A 9,458-nucleotide genomic window follows, 5' to 3' on the forward strand; every position below is an offset into this window, starting at 1 on the left:
AACACAGCTCTTGGCTTTTGCAAAGTAGGTTTTCAGGACATCTCTCTCATCCCCTCAAAAATCTCTGTAATGGGGGCTGGAGAGATGGCTCAGAGGTTAAGAGCACTGACTGTTCTTCCAGAGGTCCTGAGTTCAATGTCCCTGCAACCACATGATGGCTCACAACCATCTGTAATGGGATCTGATGCCCTCTTCTGGTGTGTCTGAGGACAGCTACAGTGTACTCACATACATAAAATAAATAAATCTTTTTTTTTAAAAAAATCTGTAATATAAATAACCCTGTTCTTAGGGCTGGGGTGATGGCTACGTTGATGAAATGTTTCCTGGGGAGGTGTAGTCCCCAGGGCTTCAGGCTCCAAAGCAGAAACAACTACTCTTCTCTGGTAGGAATCATTCCATCGTAGCTCATTCATGAGAGTCAGACCTAATGCAGAGGTTTGGAAGTTTTCTTTTTTTCTAGATTTATTTTACTTATATTAGTATACTCTAGCTGTCTTCAGACACACACCAGAAGAGGGCATCTGGTCCCATTACAGACAGTTGTAAGCCACCATGTGGATACTGGGAACTGAACTCAGGACTTCTGGAAGAGTGGTCAGTGCTCTTAACCACTGGGCCATCTCTCCAGCCCCATCTGGAAGTTTTCAAATCTCACTGTCATGTTTGGGGCAGGTGGACATGTAGCTGGAACCCGATCCTCAGAATCTATCTCACAGTTCTGCTGAGTCTCTCCATTGGTAGAAATGACTGCCTCTGCGTGTTACAACCCAGAAGAACCCATTCCCAGATATGATTTCAACCCCACGGAAAGCTTGACTGTCCCTGCTCGCCACTGTGCCTCTGGATAGGTCCACGGAAAGGTAGAGTCTACTCTGGGTCACAGGCTCGCTGCTTCAGGGCCTCTCTGCCTTCTCCCAGCCCCCAAGGAGTGGAATGGCAGGTCCTCCAGCATCACAGAGGCAGAGGCAGCTCCCAGAGGTGAGGGACACCTGAGGACTACACATCCCCACCTCTCTCCGTGTCTAGTTACCTGCTCCAACAGGACCCAAGGAGTCTGTATTACAATCCCATCCAGCTTCTGTGATCTCTCCAGTGACTTCTTGTTCTGGGCTGTGTTGCTCATATAGAGCAAATATGCTTAATGCCTGCTACACAATCTCACACTCCACTGCCCTGAGCTCTTATCACTTGGAGACAGACATGTTTTCCCTTCTCTTCATCTTGCCTTCTCTTCCATAGAATCTTGGAAACAAGATGAATAGACTCGGTATGATCTACAGAGCTAGGACCCAGAATACCCTCATTCCCCCTAACGCTGGCCTTGACCCACCCAGCGTGTTGAGTCCCTTCTTAGAAAATCCCCTTGTCTTTCATGTCGCCACACTGTAAACAAGGCCAGCCCCACGCTCTTTAAACGTTCCTACCGGGTTAAGCAGGACAACTCATTGACATACAGTCTGAACTCACTGCTGCATGGCTTTCAGGAAGATTAATTGACTCTTGGCTACAATTCCTGGCTAAGTTTTCACTGGCTACAGTTCTCAGTTAGTTGTCCAGGAAAGCTTGTTAACCAGAGGGTCTATCTCATTTTTTTTTTCCTGCCTTGGTCATCTGTACCAACAGTGCAAGGATGACGTCACAGGCCAAAAGACACACCCAGGGGCACACACCTCTAACATCAAGGCTGGTGGTGCCAAGCAGAGATGTATATCCCTGAAGCTCATTGTTCAGCCAGACTAGCCCAAGTCATTAAGAGATCTGGTCTCTACAAAATAATGTGAGGAGGGGCTGAAATAAGGCTCAGCAGGGAAGGGCACTTATTGGCAAGCTTAATGACCCGAGGTTAATCCCCAGCACCCACGCAGCAGGGGAGAGTGACTTCCACATGCACAATATGGTCAGCATACACTTACCCACACACATACATATAAACATACACTTGCACATGTACATGCATTTACACACACACACACACACACACACCACATACACACACATATAAATAAACAGATAAATGTGTTTTTAAAAATTTTTTAATACAATAAAGGTAGAGAACAATTGAGGAAAGATGCCCTAACACTGACCTTTGGCCTTCGTGGAGATATGCACCACACGTGTACACATGAGCTCCACACATACACTCAGCCATGTTAGCACATACACATCACAACATCCCTATTAAGGTTTATCGGTGGACTACATCAGTGGATCAGAGCCAAGGAGTGCTGCAGAAATCACACCACGTAACAGATCTCACACAACAGAATTGTTGGGGGTGGGGAGCAGAGACAGAGAAAGAGATCTGGCATGATGGCAGAGAACTTTTAAAAGGCACGAGTTCATACTTAGCGGCTGGTGATGGCATAGCTACTGTCACTCAGTCCCTGAAGGCAGGCTGGGGCTAAGAATCCCCACATCCACACTGTATGCAAGGGGCGCAGTAAAGAAACTGCCTACGAGACCGCTCGGCGATATGGTTAAGGGGAAGCTTTTCACTGTACATAAACAAGAAGATACATCCAGAGACTTCTGGAAGAGTCTAGAGCAGAGAGAAAGAGAAAGCAGACTGGATATGGTCAGGGCTATCCGCAAGGAACTCTAAACTCTGAGCGATAGAGACCTCAGCCTAGGTTACTGTGACCTAAAGTGTGTTTGCAGTGTTGCCTGAAACACTTGTCCCCCAAATTTTTCCCATACGTGATTGGGATGCATCACCAATCAAAATCTGTGGGCTGTTAGCCATGGGCAGCTTCCCAGCTTGCCCTTGCTCACCCGTGAGGAGCATGTAGGCGCTCGTCTTGACCTGGTTACCTTCTGGTAGCCCTGCTGACCCGCAGTCTCCTGTATTGCCTCTCACACATGTCATGACTACCCCTTGTCTGTCGTAGTTTATCAATGAAGACTAAACTTATGACCAAGAGGAAGTTAGAAACAAAAATGGTTTGATTGATGTTTTGGAACAACAGGAATCTAGCCCTGCCTACTGAGTTCTGTATTGATAAAGAATAAACAAATAAACCCTGTGGTAGTTTGAATAGAAACGAGGCCTTCATAGACTACAAGTATTTGAATGGTTAGCCCACAGGGAGTGGCATTATTAGGAGGTGTGGCCTTGTTGGAGGAAGTGTGTCACTATGAGGACGGGCTTTGAGGTCTCCTACGCTCACTCTCTGCCCAGTGTGGAATTCCAGTCTTCTAGCTGCCTGTGGATCAAGATGTAGACCTGATGTAGAACTCTCAGCTCCTCCAGTACACTGCCATGCTTCCTGCCATGATGATAATGGACTGAACCTCTGAAGCCAGACCCTGTACTGTAAGCCAGCCCCAATTAAAAGTTGTCCTTTATAAGATTTGCCTGGGTCATGGTGTCTCTTCACAGCAATGAAGACTCTAACTAAGACACACCCCGACTGCCAATCAGGCAGACTATAAGATTCTCCCAACACCATGTCTGACTCAGTCCTCCTTCAATGGCTCCTTAACTCCTCTGTTGGACCTGGCATTCACTGGGGCTCGCTCCTGGCACCTATCACCAGATCTTTTTAATGTTCTAAAACAGTAACTCTGGAGCCATTAAGCAACTAATTTCCCAGCGTCCTGTGCCCTGGTGGCCACTGGTCTACTTTGTGCTCTATAACCTGACCCTCTGAATGCCCGTGCAAGCAGATTCACTCAACAGCTGTGGACTTAACATCTGGCCTATGTTGCTCCTAATGGAGGTTCATCTGTATGTGGCACGTGCTAGCAAGGAGTGTGCATCAGGTACTGACATCACAGTCTGTTTACTCACGCGTCTAGACACTTGGGTTGCGGGAAGCAGAGCATGCCCTGAGTGGATGTGTAAGCAATGGATGAAGTTCTGAGTAAATGTGTATTATTGACAAGAACAGCCACGTCAAGGACCCCTAATGCTTCAGACCCATAGAAATAGCAAGGCCTTCCCCTGGTCCAAGTATGAACATTGACAGTACACACAGTATCAACCACAGCTTCCTCCCCTCATTGCTGACAGCCTGAGATTGCTCCCCTAAAGAGACGCCCAGTGAGTTCCGCTAACCCATCCTCCCTTTGCTTTAGGTAGCAAACACACCAAGTCTCCAAGTTACATAGCCTCCACCAGAGTGCCAGCACAGCCCACCTGATACCAGCTTTCCTGCATGCGTATCTGTCATTTCTTCAGTGTCTTTCATTCCTCGAGCTGCCCTAATCAGGTTCCCAGGACCAAACCATGCAGGATGCAGCAACCTTCCTTCTGCTCCCGACGATAGCTGCTGTTGTAAACACAAGCCCAGAGATGCTGCTGTAATGCTTTTAACTACTACTGGGCAGTGACATAGCTAGGTTATAGGTTAGTTCTATTTTTAATTCTTTGAGAGCTCATTTTGTATTTGTTATCTGACTATTTTACAACAAGAATGCAATGTATGTATCATTTATAAATTAAGAGCAAATGAAAACTAAGCATACATAAATATTGTCCAAAAGAGACACATAAAAAGTGACTAAAGCAGGCAAGGCATGGTGACACACGCCTTTAATCCCAGAACTCATGAGGCAGAAGTAGGTGGATCACTGTAATTTCAAGGCCAGCCTGGTCTACAAAGAGAGCTCCAGGACAGCCAGTGCTTTAAAATAGTGGTGAAAGCATCGGATCTATCATTACTGATGGTTTTAATGTCTACAAGTATCCACTAACCTTATTTGGGGAATGCTTATATTTGTCCACTTAACAATCTCCATCGTGGCAGTATGCACTGCTTTGGATGGTGAACTGTGGGCAGAAATGCCCAGCTAGGTGCTCTCGGAACCCATGTGTGATTTTTCCTTTTGCTAGATAACCAGCAATCTTTCAGCAGAGACTGCCTGGGTCCCAAGGGGGACTGTCCAACCACCTAGCATCTTCCTCCTCCTTCTCCTGCTCTCCTTGGGGTGGGGACCAACCTGAGGACATCACATGTTCAGCATGTTCTTCACCACAGAGCCACATTCCCACCCTGCAGTCAATCTTTTATAGATAGGAAGCTAGAGAGCAAAGCCAGCCTTGGTGGCTGCAAACAGATTTCCTTTTTCATATCACAAAGTACTCGGCTCTACCCAGTGGAGGGTGTTTCTTCAAGGGGTCTGGAGAGATGCTCAGACGTTAGGAACACTTGTTGAACTTGCTGAGTGCTTGCTGGCCCAGATTTCGTTCCCAGCACCCATGTCAGGTACCTCAAAATCACCTGTGACTTCAGCCCAGGGGATCTGTTGCCATCTTCTGGTTTCTGCCTGGGACTCGCCTTGAGTGCTTGTACATGCACATTCACATGTACACAGGCCAGTACACACATACGTAATTAAAGAGTGTGTGTGTGTGTGTGTGTGTGTGTGTGTGTGTGTAACCATTGTCATTGCTGTTGCTGCTGTCATTGATGCTGCTGCTGGTGGTGGTCCCTCTTCCTCCTCTTCCTTCTTGTCCTCCTCTTTCTCCTCCTCCCCTTCCTCTTCTTCTTCCTCCTTTTCTTCTTGTCCTTCCCTGCCTCTTCCTTTTAGGTAGGGGAGGTATAGTGTTGGGAACAAAACCTAGGACCTCACACAAGTTAGACAGGAGACCTACCACTAATTGACATCCTCAGAGCCTCATAGTTTGTTTGTTTGTTCATTTTGATTATATATGTACGTGTTGTCTCCACACCAAAGGAACCTTCCAACACTCCACACTCACAGGGAAGGCACCACAGAGTCCAGACCATGGTCTCCCTAGAGTCATCAGGAGCCTGTAAGTCTTCCAGTGACAAAAGGCATTGCCCTGAACACTCCCTACAGTCGGATATTATTTGGACCAGACAAGTTAGGGAGGACAAAAGTACAGATCCTTCTCCTCCCATCATTTCTAGTCACCTTAAAGCAGAGGAATCATGTGCCCAACTCATGAACTATCTTCCAAAGTGCAGCTTGAAATTTCTCTATTCAAGTAGGAGTCCTGCTGACATGCAGGTCTATCATCCCATTGCATATGGTGAACAGCAAGCATAGAATTCAGCTGCTGCTACTTACTACTGTCTGCAAACAAAAATGAACAGACCTTCCAGGAGGAACAGGACAGCCCTGCTTTGCTCAAAGTTTTACCTTGATAATTTATGGGAAAATGAACTGGGTCCTGGAATCCGTGGAAATGTTCCACTTATACTCACGTGTTGTCTCCGTACACATTTCAACGTGAAGAAGGGTTTTGACAGAAGATTATGCAAGAAAAGTATTTTCGACAAGCTGTGGCAAAAGCACTCTTAATCGTTGTAAGAATTAATCATACCTGGCCAGGAAGAAAAAAGTCTGATATTAACTCCCAGGAAATAGGTATTAAGCCAAGGGCATTGGATTCTGCCAGAACATCTCTCTCTCCTTTTGGCTGATTGCCACATGGCTTGAAATGCCAAGAAACAGATGGCACATCCCTAAGACTTCAGGTTACCTAGGCTTCTTTGAAATAGGTATTCGCAGGAAGTGTCAATCCTTGTATCTTACAAAAAACCTGAACATGCAAAAAGCAAGAAGATGGGAAAAAAATTTCAAAAAATCCCTGAATGGTACTAAAAGCAAGAACACGGTTTTACAGATGTCTGAAGTCAGGGAGGAAACCTATGAAGGGCCTGTCTCCTCTCAGCTCTTCCTGTTTTAGTGTCAAGGTCTTCTCACTGCACTGGGTCCTCAGCATTATCATAGTTGGCATCCTTCTTCCTCCTCTGTAAAAGACAACATCCTCTACAAGGAGAGAATGGTGCCCTGGAAACAGATTTCTGAATCCCAACCCTGACTCTGCCACTGACTTAACAATCCTTAAGCATGTCCTAGCAACCCTGGCCTTGGTTTTTATTTATTTTTCTATCTATAAAATGAGACCAAAGGCATTGTGGATTATACATTACCTGATCTGTCAGGACACAGGTCATGACTACATTAGAATAAAATGTAGTTGGAGTTGTGACCGAGAAAGAGATCAAAACCACTCAGTGAGGACGATGAAAGAAGGGAAGGATTATAATTGTGTGGGAACATCATTCTTACTCTTCCCTGGCAGTTGGAGCTGGGAATTTGAGGGCGGTAAGGAAGCCATTTTGAACTCATAACTGTCACCTGAAATTTAAAACATATTTGGTTGTATCTACATTGAATCTTGGTATGTTACATAAAGTATTAATGATACATGATCCTATATCACATATATTATGATTTTATATAGTTCTTTTTATTTTATGTATATGGATGTTTTGCCTACATGTGTATGTGCACTACATGTATGCAGTACCCATGGAGGCCAGAAAGGGGCGTCAGCTCTTCCAGAACTGGAAGTTCTAGATGGCGTGAATTAACATGTGAGTTCTGGGTACTGAACCCAGGTCCTCTAGAAGAGCAGCCAGTATTTTTAACCTCTAAGCCAGCTCTCCATCTCCCTTCCACTGTCTTCTTAACCTTCCAAGGTAAACTCCCTGCTACTAGACAGTATTAAGGGGAAAGAACATCTCTTGTGAGATCCAATCCCGATGTTTCCGTCAAAGGTCTATCCTGTTCCCTGATGGATGGGTGTGGAGGATTCAGTGAGCACTATTCTCTTTAATGAGGTTGGGGGAGGTACATCTTTTCCCATGGACATTGCTAGGGTTTTGCTGCTGTGAAGAGACTCTATGACCAAGGCAACTCTTACAAGGACAACATTTAATCGGGGCTGACTTACAGAGGTTCAGTCCATTATCATCCAGGCAGGAACATGGCAGCGTCCAGGCAGTCATGGTGCAGGAGGAGCTGGGAGTTCTACATCTTCATCTGAAGGCTGCTAGCAGAATACTGATTTCTAGCTAGGATGAGGGTCTTAAAGCCCATACCCACAGTGACACACCTACTTCAATAAGGCCACACCTACTCCAACAGGGTCACACCTCCTAATAATGCCGCTCCTGGGCTGAGCATATACAAACCATCACAGACATCCTTTCAGATTTGTTGCTGCCTGGCAGAGGAGTGGGTTCTGAAGATAATCCTGGTATAACTGTAAACCTGAAAGGGCTACAAGCTTTTGAATCTAGTCCTTACACACAGGAATGTGATTGACAGAGACTAAAGTGTCTCTACAGAGGAATCAAGACGGCCAACCATCAGCACAAGGCTTTCCTCAAACTCCTACTTCCTGATAGGCATTTTCTGGAATTCACATCTAGAGACCGGAAGAGGACTCCATCCATGACTGTGGACCACGGGATGAGAAACAGTCTTACTGAGGAGAACCATCCAATGAAGGGCCAGCTAGGAAGCATGAACCAGGAATGTTCATATGATCAATTTATTTATTTATTTATTTATTTATTTATTTATTTATTTATTTTGGTTTTTTCGAGACAAGGTTTCTCTGTGTAGCCCTGGATGTCCTGGAACTCACTCGGTAGACCAGGCTGGCCTCGAACTCAGAAATCCACCTGCCTCTGCCTCCCAAGTGCTGGGATTAAAGGCGTGCACCACGACCGCCCGGCATGATCAATTTTTAGAAATTAAAAAAAGAGATGTCTTTATTTTTATTTATGTATAAGGATGTTTTCCTTGCATGTGCATCGTGCGTATGTAGTTCCTGCAGAGGCCAAAAGAGGGCATCAGGTCCTCTGGAATCTGGAGTTACGGACAATTATTAGCTATTATATGGGTTCTGGGGACTGAACATTGGTCTTCTGTAAAAACAAGTGCTCTTAGCCACCAAGCCATCTCTCTGGACCCATTGTGATCTGTTTGTTTGTCTGTCTGTCTGCCTACCTACCTACCTACCCATTTTGTTTAGGAATAAGACAAGGGACTGAGGTGCATATTTTACATATCAAAGCAAACCTGGCCTCCAGCTCCTCCCAGCATCCCTCAATCTCTTCCTGGCATACCATGCCATCAACCCTGAATTTTCCAGCCCAGAAGCTGGGCTGCCATTTCCCCACAGGCTTCTCCCTACATAATAAAGACACTTTGCACTCTCTCTCTCTCTCTCTCTCTCTCTCTCTCTCTCTCTCTCTCTCTACCTCTCTCTCCCTTCTCCTCATTTCTCCTTGTGGGTATGCCCTTTCTCTCTTTCTCTCTTTCTCCTGCTCCCAGTCCCCATAGTGACTGGCCTCGGTCCTTGGGGCCAGTGAACTCACCCAAGAGCATCTTCCCAATAAACTTGCCTTTAATATATTCTAATCTGGCTTGAAATTTTTCATTTCACCAGCTTAAAAATAGCCTATCACTATCTGTCAACAAGGTTTCACTCTGTAACTCTGGCTGGCTTGGAACTCACTATGTAGACCAGTGTGGCCTTGAACTCACAAAGATCTACTTGAATGTGTGGCCTTCTGAATGAAAGGATGGCTGGCAATGATGGTCAATTTTTAAGGGAGGTGACAGGGTGGGAGGTAACAATGCCATTGTATTTTCTTTACTCCTCCTGTAAAAAAGTTTTAACTATT

Source organism: Grammomys surdaster, unplaced genomic scaffold (genome assembly GCF_004785775.1).
Source record: "Grammomys surdaster isolate TR1022 unplaced genomic scaffold, NIH_TR_1.0 362, whole genome shotgun sequence".
Taxonomy (NCBI): Eukaryota; Metazoa; Chordata; class Mammalia; order Rodentia; family Muridae; genus Grammomys; species Grammomys surdaster.